Genomic DNA, 10,956 nt, shown 5'->3' on the forward strand with positions numbered 1-10,956 from the left:
TTTTTTTTTATTTTAGTATGTATGAGATCATTTATAAATATTACCTATTGCCCACAACTGTGTGGCAGATTGTAATATCTATCAATAAATAAATCTAATTAATTAAAAAAAAAAAAAAAAACTGTGAATGGGGTACACCGTTACATGATAGTATTACATTCAATAACCCATCTTAACTTTTGTCAATTAAATATTCTGCATTGTTTTCGTTGTTTTTTTGAATATTCTACATAACATTTTCTTGTACAGGATTTGTTGCATAATAATACAGGTTGCATAATTTATTCGTAACAATTATTTTTTTATTTTCTAATCATTCTAAATTTCATTACCCACGTTATATTAGTTATGTTAACCACATATTATTATTGACAAACTTACTAATTACTGATATTATCTTACTTAACTTTATATTTTGTTTTCTGTTTCTAGTATTTTACATACATGTTTCATTAATTAAATCATTTATATTATTACATTTATACATTATTACATTAATTATATCTTCTTTCTCTTTTTATTTTTTTTTCTATAACTTTAATTTTAATTATCATTATCAAATTAAAACATCCATGTTTCTTTGTTTCTTTTGCATTATATATCTTTATTTTTTTATTTCCTTGACCCTATTTTTTTACCTACATATTTATAACCCATACATACGCAGTATTTCCCATTTCTTTCATTAGTTTATTTTTTTAAATTTTAATTTTTACTCATATTTAATAACTAAATTTTCAAATGTATTTTATTATTTTTTCATTCCTACTACTTAATTTTAATATTAGTCTTCTTATACAGCCTTTCTCTTCTTATAATACTTAAACTAATTATGCCTGTTAACACTATTTATGTATCCATAATAGCTATTTTCTTATTTTCTAACCATTCTGCTCTAACTTTAATCTTGTTTTTATTCTTAGCCCTGATGAAGGCTAGAAATTCTGGCCGAAACGTTGGTACTAATAAATAAGTTTTTAATTATTCGTATTGTTCCCTGACCGCACCCCAACCATCTTCTGCTCATACATATTATTCACAGTCAATAATCTTCTCACTATTAGAATCAACAATACTTCACCATAATGACCATAAAAATCATACAAAAAAAATTCATACAACAATTTTCCGTGTTTCAAGTCCGATCCGTGTTTAGTGTAACCCACTTCAGCTTTCCGACAACTTACTTTTCTGTACATATATTACATAGATATACATAGTCATATCAATCGAGGAAAATTATCAGTACATTTGTTACACAGGCAATAACAACTGTCATGTTAGCAAGCCTTGTTTTATGATGTCAGATGAATACTAAACAAGCACTGTCAACACAGGCGGTAGTATAGTATGATTTATAATATGCAAAAGGCAAGACTAACGCTTAGCACCAGTATTGACATTTTGTGCCAACATAGAATAATAACCCGACACTGATCCCATGACAAACAACCACAAACATGTATACTCAAGGGACGTTTTCCAAAATGGAATGACGAATTATATTGTCATAGGCAATTTGTATGCACATGATGATACTTATTAAATATTCAAGAGTGGTGAGAAACGAGACGAACAGGCCACGGGGCATCAACGCAATTCCGGCTCAAAATGTAGTCATCAAAATAAAATCAAACACGAAAATATAAGATTTCTCGTCAAGTCACGATGGATGCACAAAAATGAAACAAAAAATTCATGGTTGATGAAGTCAAAATAACATTTCAGCCCTAACATTTCATAGATCCTGGAAATTAAAATTCTTATTGATAGTTATTCTGTTGCCTCATTCGTTTGGTATTTGAAATGTAAGGACATGATTAACATTAAACATTTAAAAAACTTTTTTTGATCTTGGTTTTTAAAGATTCACTTTAAAGTCATACTTCAATTCTAACAATACGTAGAAATAGCACATAAATGTTTAACAACTCACCAATGACAGTAAAATACATCGTCTTAATAGTTGATAAAGTTTATTATTTATAACATTTTACGATATTATAAATTATCGGGTTATTTATAATGATCATATGAGTAATCTACACACGATTGAGGAGTTTATTCTTGAAATTATAATCTAACATCTTACATGGAGATAATATTGATGAGTACCGAGGAATATCAATAAATTCATACTATCATGTTCTGCGAAAATATTGTTGTTTTTTTCCAGCGAATCAGATTAGATTTATTCTAATTAGCTTGATAATAACAAAATTATAAATTTTCAATGTTTGGTAATTTATATTTATCAAATAAATTTGAGTATGGTACAATTAAAGCGCGTTGTTCTTATTTATATATACACACAGTATCCTCTGGCTATTCCAAAATAATTAAAATCAGGGGTTCAGATTAGCGAACGAGAAAAAAAGGTGATTTCATTAATAATAATCAAAATTGAATACAAAAATTATAAATGTAGGTATATAAATGATTAATTCAGAAATTTATTTTAGAGTTATTTTCTAGTGAAATAATAAGAATTTTCCGTTTATTGTTTGTTAAACAAATGTTTACATTTTAAGATTAATTGAATGAAAAAATAATTTTGTTGATTTAACTCAATGATTGCCAAAGTGTGCGCCGCGAAATATTCAATTAAACAATTCGGCAATTTTTTAGGAATTTCCAATTTTCAAATTTTTGCGCCAACAATCGTGCATGCTGACAAAATTACAAGAATTTAGCAACTTTTAAGTCTTTCATTGTTTTCATTCCAATGCGCATCTCTTTAAACGGCTAGTGCGCAAGCACGGCTTCTCCAGTCATACTTTAGTCACTAAATAGTACGAAAATGGTAAGTACCTTTCTTTAATTTTTCTCTAAATGGGTAATCGCTTTTAAAAAGGAAAGTTTTCCAATTTTTCAATAAAGTCAAAAACCCAGAAAAAAAAATCTGATGTATTAAGGGTGCCTCGGAAAAAATCCTATTATTTAGGGAGCCGCAAACCGAAAAAGAGTGGGGGAATTTTTTATCGTAAAATTTTGCATCAAAAATTAATATAATTTGTAGATTTATTCTCTAAACTACTTTTTAAATTGAAAAAAAAAATTGAAAAATATAATAATAAATATCAAGAAAGTGAGAAATTCGAACTGATTTCCCTAAACGAAGTCAACGAAAAAAAACCGAAAGATCGACAGCCTATATTGTTTCGTTCCTATGTAAGCTTGAATATTTCAATTCCAATTTCTAATCAAAATATTTGTACGGTAAAAATAATTCCATAAGGTACAAACGAATTGAAGCCCGCCAAGTCAAGAAGCCTAAATTGATATCAAGTGTTATGATAACATTGTGATTCTAAAAATTCTAATGAAACAAAAATTTTATCTGTAACAGTAGTTTGTTTTCATACCTCTAGCATTGTTTCTTTCTTAAACTTTAAACAATTTCCAACTCAATAATTACTACTTCTAATTTAATAATTAGAACTATTTCTATTTGACATAGTTACTACAAATTTACACTATAATCTTGTAATAATTCATAAGAATTCAACTTCTACCCCTCCCCCCTTCCCTTTAAAAAATGAATATCTAAACAAAAACGAAACTATAGATTTCCAAGCTATAGAAATAGTTGAAATTGACACGATTCGTCTGCCAGAACACTTGTTTTTAGATTAAGTTATAGGTAACAGTAAACGTAGCGCGTATCAAAGTTAATAAACGACCTAGAGCGTCTAAAACAGTTCCTGATTTAAATAAACTTTATCGCCCCTCCCTACATATGATAGGAGAAAAATCAAGCAACAAGTTCTTAGCATTCGAGTAATTTCTTGTTGTTTTAGCCTGAAAAGTATCTGATTCGTAGTTCGATCGAAGTCGAATGCTTTATGTTTACCCTTTTCTGAGCCATTTCTGACATAGGATTGGAGGAGGGGGATTATCCTACAGTTTACTAACTAATCCTAACCGGAGTGGTAAGTCTTCATTCCGTGGGGCCGCAACGAAAGTCAACCTGTCCAGGTCGGAATCAAACCGCTATAATAATAAATAAGAATTAACGTAGCCAAAAACCTTATTCACCGTGGCCTTTCCCTTTCTGACTCCCGATTCCATGAAAAAAACACACACCGCATCAAACACATACTCTTAGCTAATAACTTCCCCCTCCATATTATTCATAAACTTTTACACAACTACCAAAATCGTCTCGCCACTTCATCTAATTCTTCACAACTCCTTTCTACCCCCTTATACAGATCACTACCATATATCCCCTCTCTTTCCGACAACATTCAAAAACTCTTACGTTAACTATACCTAACCTCCGTATTGCCTTCAGACCTCACAACACACTATCTAATATTTATACAAAACTAAAAGACACTATCCCTCCTCTACACCGATCACATATTGTATACCGCATCCCTTGCTCCACCCTTAATTGTAATTCTGCTTACATAGGCGAAACCAAAAATCTCCTAAAAGACCGTATCAAACAAAACAAATATTCCATTTCCTCTCATAATCATTCTGCCTCTAAACTTCGGAACATTCTATTTTATTGAATCATTCCTTCGATTTCGATAAAACGTCTATACTCGCTACTGTTCATAACCATGACAAAAGGCTCATCTCTGAAAGCCTCTATATCCAACTAGAGCCTTCTTCCGTCAAATTAAAAACCGATAAGAACAACTTATCATTAACATATTCACAAATAGTTAATTTATTAAAAAAGTAATTTCCTTTTTTTTTTTTTTTAAATAAATTCACATTATTATTTTTCCGCCCACTTTTGAAGGTATTATTTCATCTTTAAAACCTTTTCTTACACATTTGTCGTCCCCCACCTATATTACGTTTCCTCTTCATCTTCCGGTACTCGTTATTCGATAATTCGTTGGTTCATATATATTTTTAATTCTTCCTATCACCTTTTGTCATCACCCTCTCACACGCTTTCTTCTTCAAAATTTTTCTACTTTTTATTTTTTATTTTCACCCTCCCGTAACGTTTTCTTTATAAAAAACACTTAGTCATTGCTGTAACGGCTTTTTTAATTCTGAGTTTGACCACCATTTGCGCTGTAACCATTATTAGGCGCTCGATCTTCCGGCGAACAGGTTCGTTTTTAGTCTTCTTTTTTGTTTTCTTTCCCCTTTCTTTATTTTACTCTTTCCCCTTATTTTCTCCATTTTTATCCATTTTCCTTCAATATCTACAGTACGATCTATTTTAATAAATTTCTGCCTTTTTAAATTTTCTTTTAGGAATTTGTTGAGGGCATATCGGAGATGAATTTAATAAAAATCCCCACCCCTGTTCTTTCCGTAAGAGTAGAAAAACTTCCTTTTTTTGGATTTCCACGTATAGATAATTAAATAGGTGTGTTCTGCATAAGAAAATATGCTTAAAAATTAATGTTTATATTAGGTTTTTTTTTACTCATTTATCGACAACTGCTGAAATTTCCAGAAACAAAAACACACCTTACGCTAGTAATTTTTTTTAGAAGCCCTTTTTGGACATTCATATTCTAGACTGGTAGTACATTGAAATGAAATATTCTCCTAAATTTTAACTTTCCAGAGCAGCAGTTAAAATTCTGGAATATACTACATAAAAGCCATAGAATTATATCAAGGAAATGTTAATAAATATACAAGATTTATGGAATGATTATACTTGATGATATATTGATCTTATGAACTCTTAGAACTCTAATCAAATAGCGGATTTATTATTGAAGAGTGAAAAAATTAAGATAAAATACAGGGAATTGCATACATCAAAAATTGCTTCATGGAAGTGGGTTAGGAGGCAGATAAAATTCCCGGACGTTGTACTGATAAGCAGAACTGGATGGGAATAACAACGAACTCTTTGCAGCTGCAATTTGTGTTGTCACCTCCATTCTATGGTCGTTACAATCTATGCGAGTGCTATCAAACTTTCCTACAGGTTTTTGCTGTTCTATTTATCTCAGGTAAAAAATGTCCGTAAATAGATTTCGCGTTGCAATACTTCTAATTTTGAAAATTGGGTACCATAAACAAGGTCTAACGTATTTTAGGAGCTTTAACAGACACCTTCTGTTCTCTAATACGACTATCACAAATCTTTGATAAACAGCTATATAATTTGGATGGTTTTGGAGAAAAATCAAAATTGACAAACTTTTAGTGATAAATTAAAATATTTTAAAAGATAATTTTAATAGCAATTAGGATTTAAAATCACTATATTGATCCATTAGTTAGAATTTTTTCGGTGCCAATCATTTTATGATGTTATATATTAACGCTGATAATACGTAGGAAAATTGGTATTTTCTATTTTAATTTAAAAAAATTAATATAGAAAAAGGTACTTTATATATAACCTTTACACTTTCTTGAGACTGGTTTTTATTGTTTAAATAAATAATTTGATTCAATTTTAGTCTCAAAACAATTTTTATTTCTTTTTAAGTCGTTTCGGCCAATTTGGGCATCCTCAAGGACATTCTTAATACAATTTTAGAACCACATCATTAAAAAAACAACTTTATGGAGGCTATCAGGTCATTAATTTCAGCCTATTTTGTAAATTCTTCACATTAAATTAAAAATTTAACTTTATATCTCAGCCAACCTTCTCTATAATAACTTATCACAAGCCTGCATAAAGTTATTTTTCTTTTAAAATTTTTTGAGGTTAATCACTTCCATCATTTGAAATAAATTATTATTTATTTATTCATGATAATTGTACAACGTTTCGGGACCACTGCCCCATATTCATGCACTATAAAAACCTATAACAATAATAAAATCTATATAACACCAATCTTCATCCTTATATATTTTATTTTATACAATAAAAATCACCTCATGATTTCATATGGGAAATCATGTCCACCATTTGTGCATCTTCACTTCTCTCTGGCACAGCCATCATTCTACATTTCTTACTATCTCTTTGGACCTTATCTCATGTCCAGTGTGCTGTTTGGTTACCTCCCTGTTTTGTATTTATTATAAACTTAGTGATTTTTTATTTTTCACATAAACCTGTTCATTTTATCTGATTTTTATGTTTTTATTTTAAGTCTATTTATAATATCTGCGTAATGTCTGTTTAAGTGTTTAGTGTCAGTTTTATAGTTTACTGTGTTTTGTATGTTTTTTGTTATGTAGAGAGATAATCCAGATTAGTTATTTTTCTAAAATTATGTGGTTCTAAAATTGTATTAAGATTGTCCTAGAGGATGGCCAAATTGGGCTGAAACGTCGAACATATAAAGAACTAAACAAACCAGGTACTTTTGATAAGACTTAAATTTAAAAATATGTAAAAAAAACTTCATTTTCATTTTCTTAAAATATTAAATTAATAATATAAAGCTCTGACCTAATATCCAGGGACGTAGGACGGGGAGAAGGCAAAGGCGAAAACTTTTCCCTGATCCCGAAACTAAAAGGGTTACAGATAGATACCCCAGGTTTTTCTTTTCTTAAAATATTTTTATGAATACAAAAAGTATAAATTAAGGCAATAATTATATAATAAAGAAAGAAACCAACAAAAACTTGTAAATTTTAGTAAAAACGTGAGGAAATGTTGCCTTTTATACATCGCATCGTACCACTCCGAATGATCAATATTAGAAAAAATTAGGAAAATTACCTTTTCTAAACTTCCTCATCCTTTCTAAAAAATGGAGTATTGTTATAAAGACTAGCAGTAGGTTAATGTCCCGGAACCTGGCAAAATAGTAAAATATATATATTTTTAAAATAACGATAAACAAAATAACCATCAAATCAAAATTATGATGGTTCTCAGAATGAGGAAAAATATTCCCGAAACGAAAAGGAAATAATAAAGTACAAATTGGAAGGGTAAAATTGTTATTAATACTTTATAAATAGATAAAATTTGAGAAATTTCAAATTTATTTTCTAAATAAAACTCCCTAATTCCATCCAAAATATTTTTTTTTTTTTGCCTCAATACCTCTTACTACCACACAGTCACTCATATCTTTAAATAATAAAAGCTAAACATTGGTAAGGAAAACCAGGTATAGAAAATATAATTTATTTATATTGTATAGCTCAATTAAAGGATTCACTTATCCAGATCTGTCAAACTGATACAAAAAAAGGTAATTAAATAAAACAGTTTATTAATAAAATCGAACTTATCCCCATTATAAATGCGCAAATAATAAAATAAAAGACTGGAAATAATAACAAGTGGTTTTTCATCAATTAATTTTCCTTTTAGGCAAAAGTGTCACGTATATTTTACAAGGAAAATGTAAACAAAAAAAAATACATGAAATATACGACAGAGAGGAAAAGCATAATTACAAATTAAAACTGGACATTGAAAAGGGTTAAGTCAGATCTCCTAATATAGGGTTGGGTGTTAACAAAAAAACCGAAATTTTTAACGTATCACAATATTTATTTTAATTTTTCTTTATGATACATTAATATAAATTTTATACTTGCTACGAACTTACAAGATAATAAAAATGATTAAGACGGGAAACGCAGAAAACAGAATAATCTTAGTATTAAAAAAAAGAAAAGAAATAACACTATCTAAAATGCGACTAATTCTATACAAAAAAAAAAAAAATCAAAAAAATTGTATATTCAAATGTATGAAGATAATAAAATGATACTATTTAACAAATAAGTAAAGAAAAATACAATTTACAAATATTTCCTACTATATAGTACATATTATGTACTAAATACAATATATTTTAACTATTTTTATTTTTTCTATTTAACAATTTTATTCCATTTAATTGACAATGTATTCTACCTATTTCACTCTCTCAAATATCTCCTCTCCAGCGATGCACCACCCACGTTTGATCCGTTAAACAAGTTACAAGAATTTATAATTAGATAGCAATATAAAATCAAACCAAACACACAATAGTTACAGCACTAGATCAGTTAAAAAATTAATAAATAGATTAAAAAAATAATATATGGATTTAAAAAACAAAAAGTTAGTCAAAGGAAATTTAAATGAATAAATAAGTCAAAATATAAATTAACAGGTTTAAACGCTGAAAAAATATTATTACTGTATTCTCACATAGCCTTTATCTTCTTGTAATACTTACCCAAATATACTTCTTCTTTTTCCAATACTAATTATGTATCTATATTATATGCTGTCTTTTTATTTTTTAGTTATTGTCTATTTCTTTTTATTGATTACGATTCTTATCTTCTTTTATTTAAATTTCTTTATTTTACGTTTCGGAACCATCACCCCACCATCAGATAATCTTAACATAATTATTTCCTCATATTTCAAATTTTATAATTAATTAGGTCTCGTCATTTAGTAGTTTACTTTTATGTTAATAAAATTCATAATATCCATTATTGCTGTCCGTTTATTTTTAAAAAAGTAAGAAATAAAATTTCATGATTAAAATTTAAAAAAAAATATTTTCAAAACCTTTAAAAACATTTTTAACACCTAAAAACATAGTAAATAAAATTACTCACAATGTTCGATGACTGCAACGGAAGATAGTTATAAAAGCTTACCTGAAACAGAAAAAGCCAATATAAGATATTTTGAAAGCCTAAGAAGAAAGGCTTAAGTGGAAGAAAGGTAATATTGAAGAAATGGAGAAAGGTCGTTGGGAACAATATTGGAGTTGTGCAGGGGTCTTCAAACTTATCTAATATCTACAGGCCAGTTAGATGGATAGTCTGATCTTAGTGTCCCCGAAGGCTATGGTCAGACCGAAACATTTATTCCGATCAATAGATAATGTCGTCTTATAATAAATTTCATACATATCTCTTTAACACATTTAAATACATTATATAGATTACTCATTAAACCCATCATAATTCTCATGATAATTTGTCCAACGGTTACAACGTTGCTAGATCAAATCCAGAGATAATACTAGATATAAATTAATTGTGGACTAAAATCAATCACCAAAAAATCGTATTTTCCACTCTTTTTATTTTGAGATAACAAAATAAATACAATGGTTTTTCTTTTTATAAATGACATAAAATAATCCTATTATCTTTTAAATAATCATATCCATAATTTGTCAAAAACGTATACTTTTTGAGGTTTGTGAAAATTATATTTTATTTTTTTAAAATTATATATATATATATATATATATAAACTTTAATGTTTATTTAAAAGTTCCTATAGATAGCCATAATTTAAACGCCAAATTTGTTTAGCATGATAGTGTCTTTTTTATGCTTTCCGAAAAACATATCCATCTAATGTAGGTACACAAAGTATTAAACGACCACTAACTAAAGAAAATCTGGGGACATTAAGAATTCTGTCAAACGCTTAGTAAAAATAAAGAACAAATAAAAATATTTCTTAGAATCGAACAGCTTAAAACAAAAACTTATAACAACTGCTTCTTTTCTAACCACCTAACAAAAAGAAGTAATTGGGAATATCGATTCTGCCGAAACGAATACAAAAAAATATTAGTGTATGTATTGTACAAAAATAACTATACCTTAAGGAAACATAATGTATTCTTAATAGATCCGTTATGTATGACTAATAGTTTTCAGACTACTGCAAGCCAAGGAAAAAGTAGTGGTAACTGATTTCCGTGATACTCTAGTATGGTTCAGAACACCCTTTTGCGTTTTGGACCATATAACCAAGATGTATTGAATTCAAACTGATGCAATCGGAAACAGACAGTACTCAAACCCCAGCTAGAGAGCAGTGAAGAACCAATTACTTTTCATGACATCGCTATACCCAATGTCTCTCGCTTCAGTTAGCAAATACTGAGGGAGCTGTAATGCGCCAGCCTGTTTTATTCACATCCTCTTCAGATAAGTACTAAACCCGAAAACCACTTTTGTTTAATTTTCATTGAATACACCAAATTTTATGCCCTCAGCATATGATCCAAACGGGCGTTAATAACTTTCTTTATTTCCGTTAATTTTAATAATAATAAATGA

At 28.7% G+C, this 10,956-nt stretch overlaps 1 long non-coding RNA gene across 1 annotated transcript in view; it reads right to left on the reverse strand.

The window, feature by feature from the left end:
* Positions 1 to 10,956, reverse strand: part of LOC136796233 (uncharacterized) — a 118,045-nt gene that overhangs the window by 64,628 nt on the left and 42,461 nt on the right. The window contains exon 2 of the long non-coding RNA XR_010843922.1: positions 9,487 to 9,528. This is a non-coding gene — a long non-coding RNA (uncharacterized lncRNA). The remainder of the gene's footprint in view (positions 1 to 9,486; positions 9,529 to 10,956) is intronic.

This window comes from Halyomorpha halys, unplaced genomic scaffold (assembly GCF_000696795.3).
Source record: "Halyomorpha halys isolate HHAL.00 unplaced genomic scaffold, Hhal_1.1 Scaffold161.1, whole genome shotgun sequence".
Taxonomy (NCBI): Eukaryota; Metazoa; Arthropoda; class Insecta; order Hemiptera; family Pentatomidae; genus Halyomorpha; species Halyomorpha halys.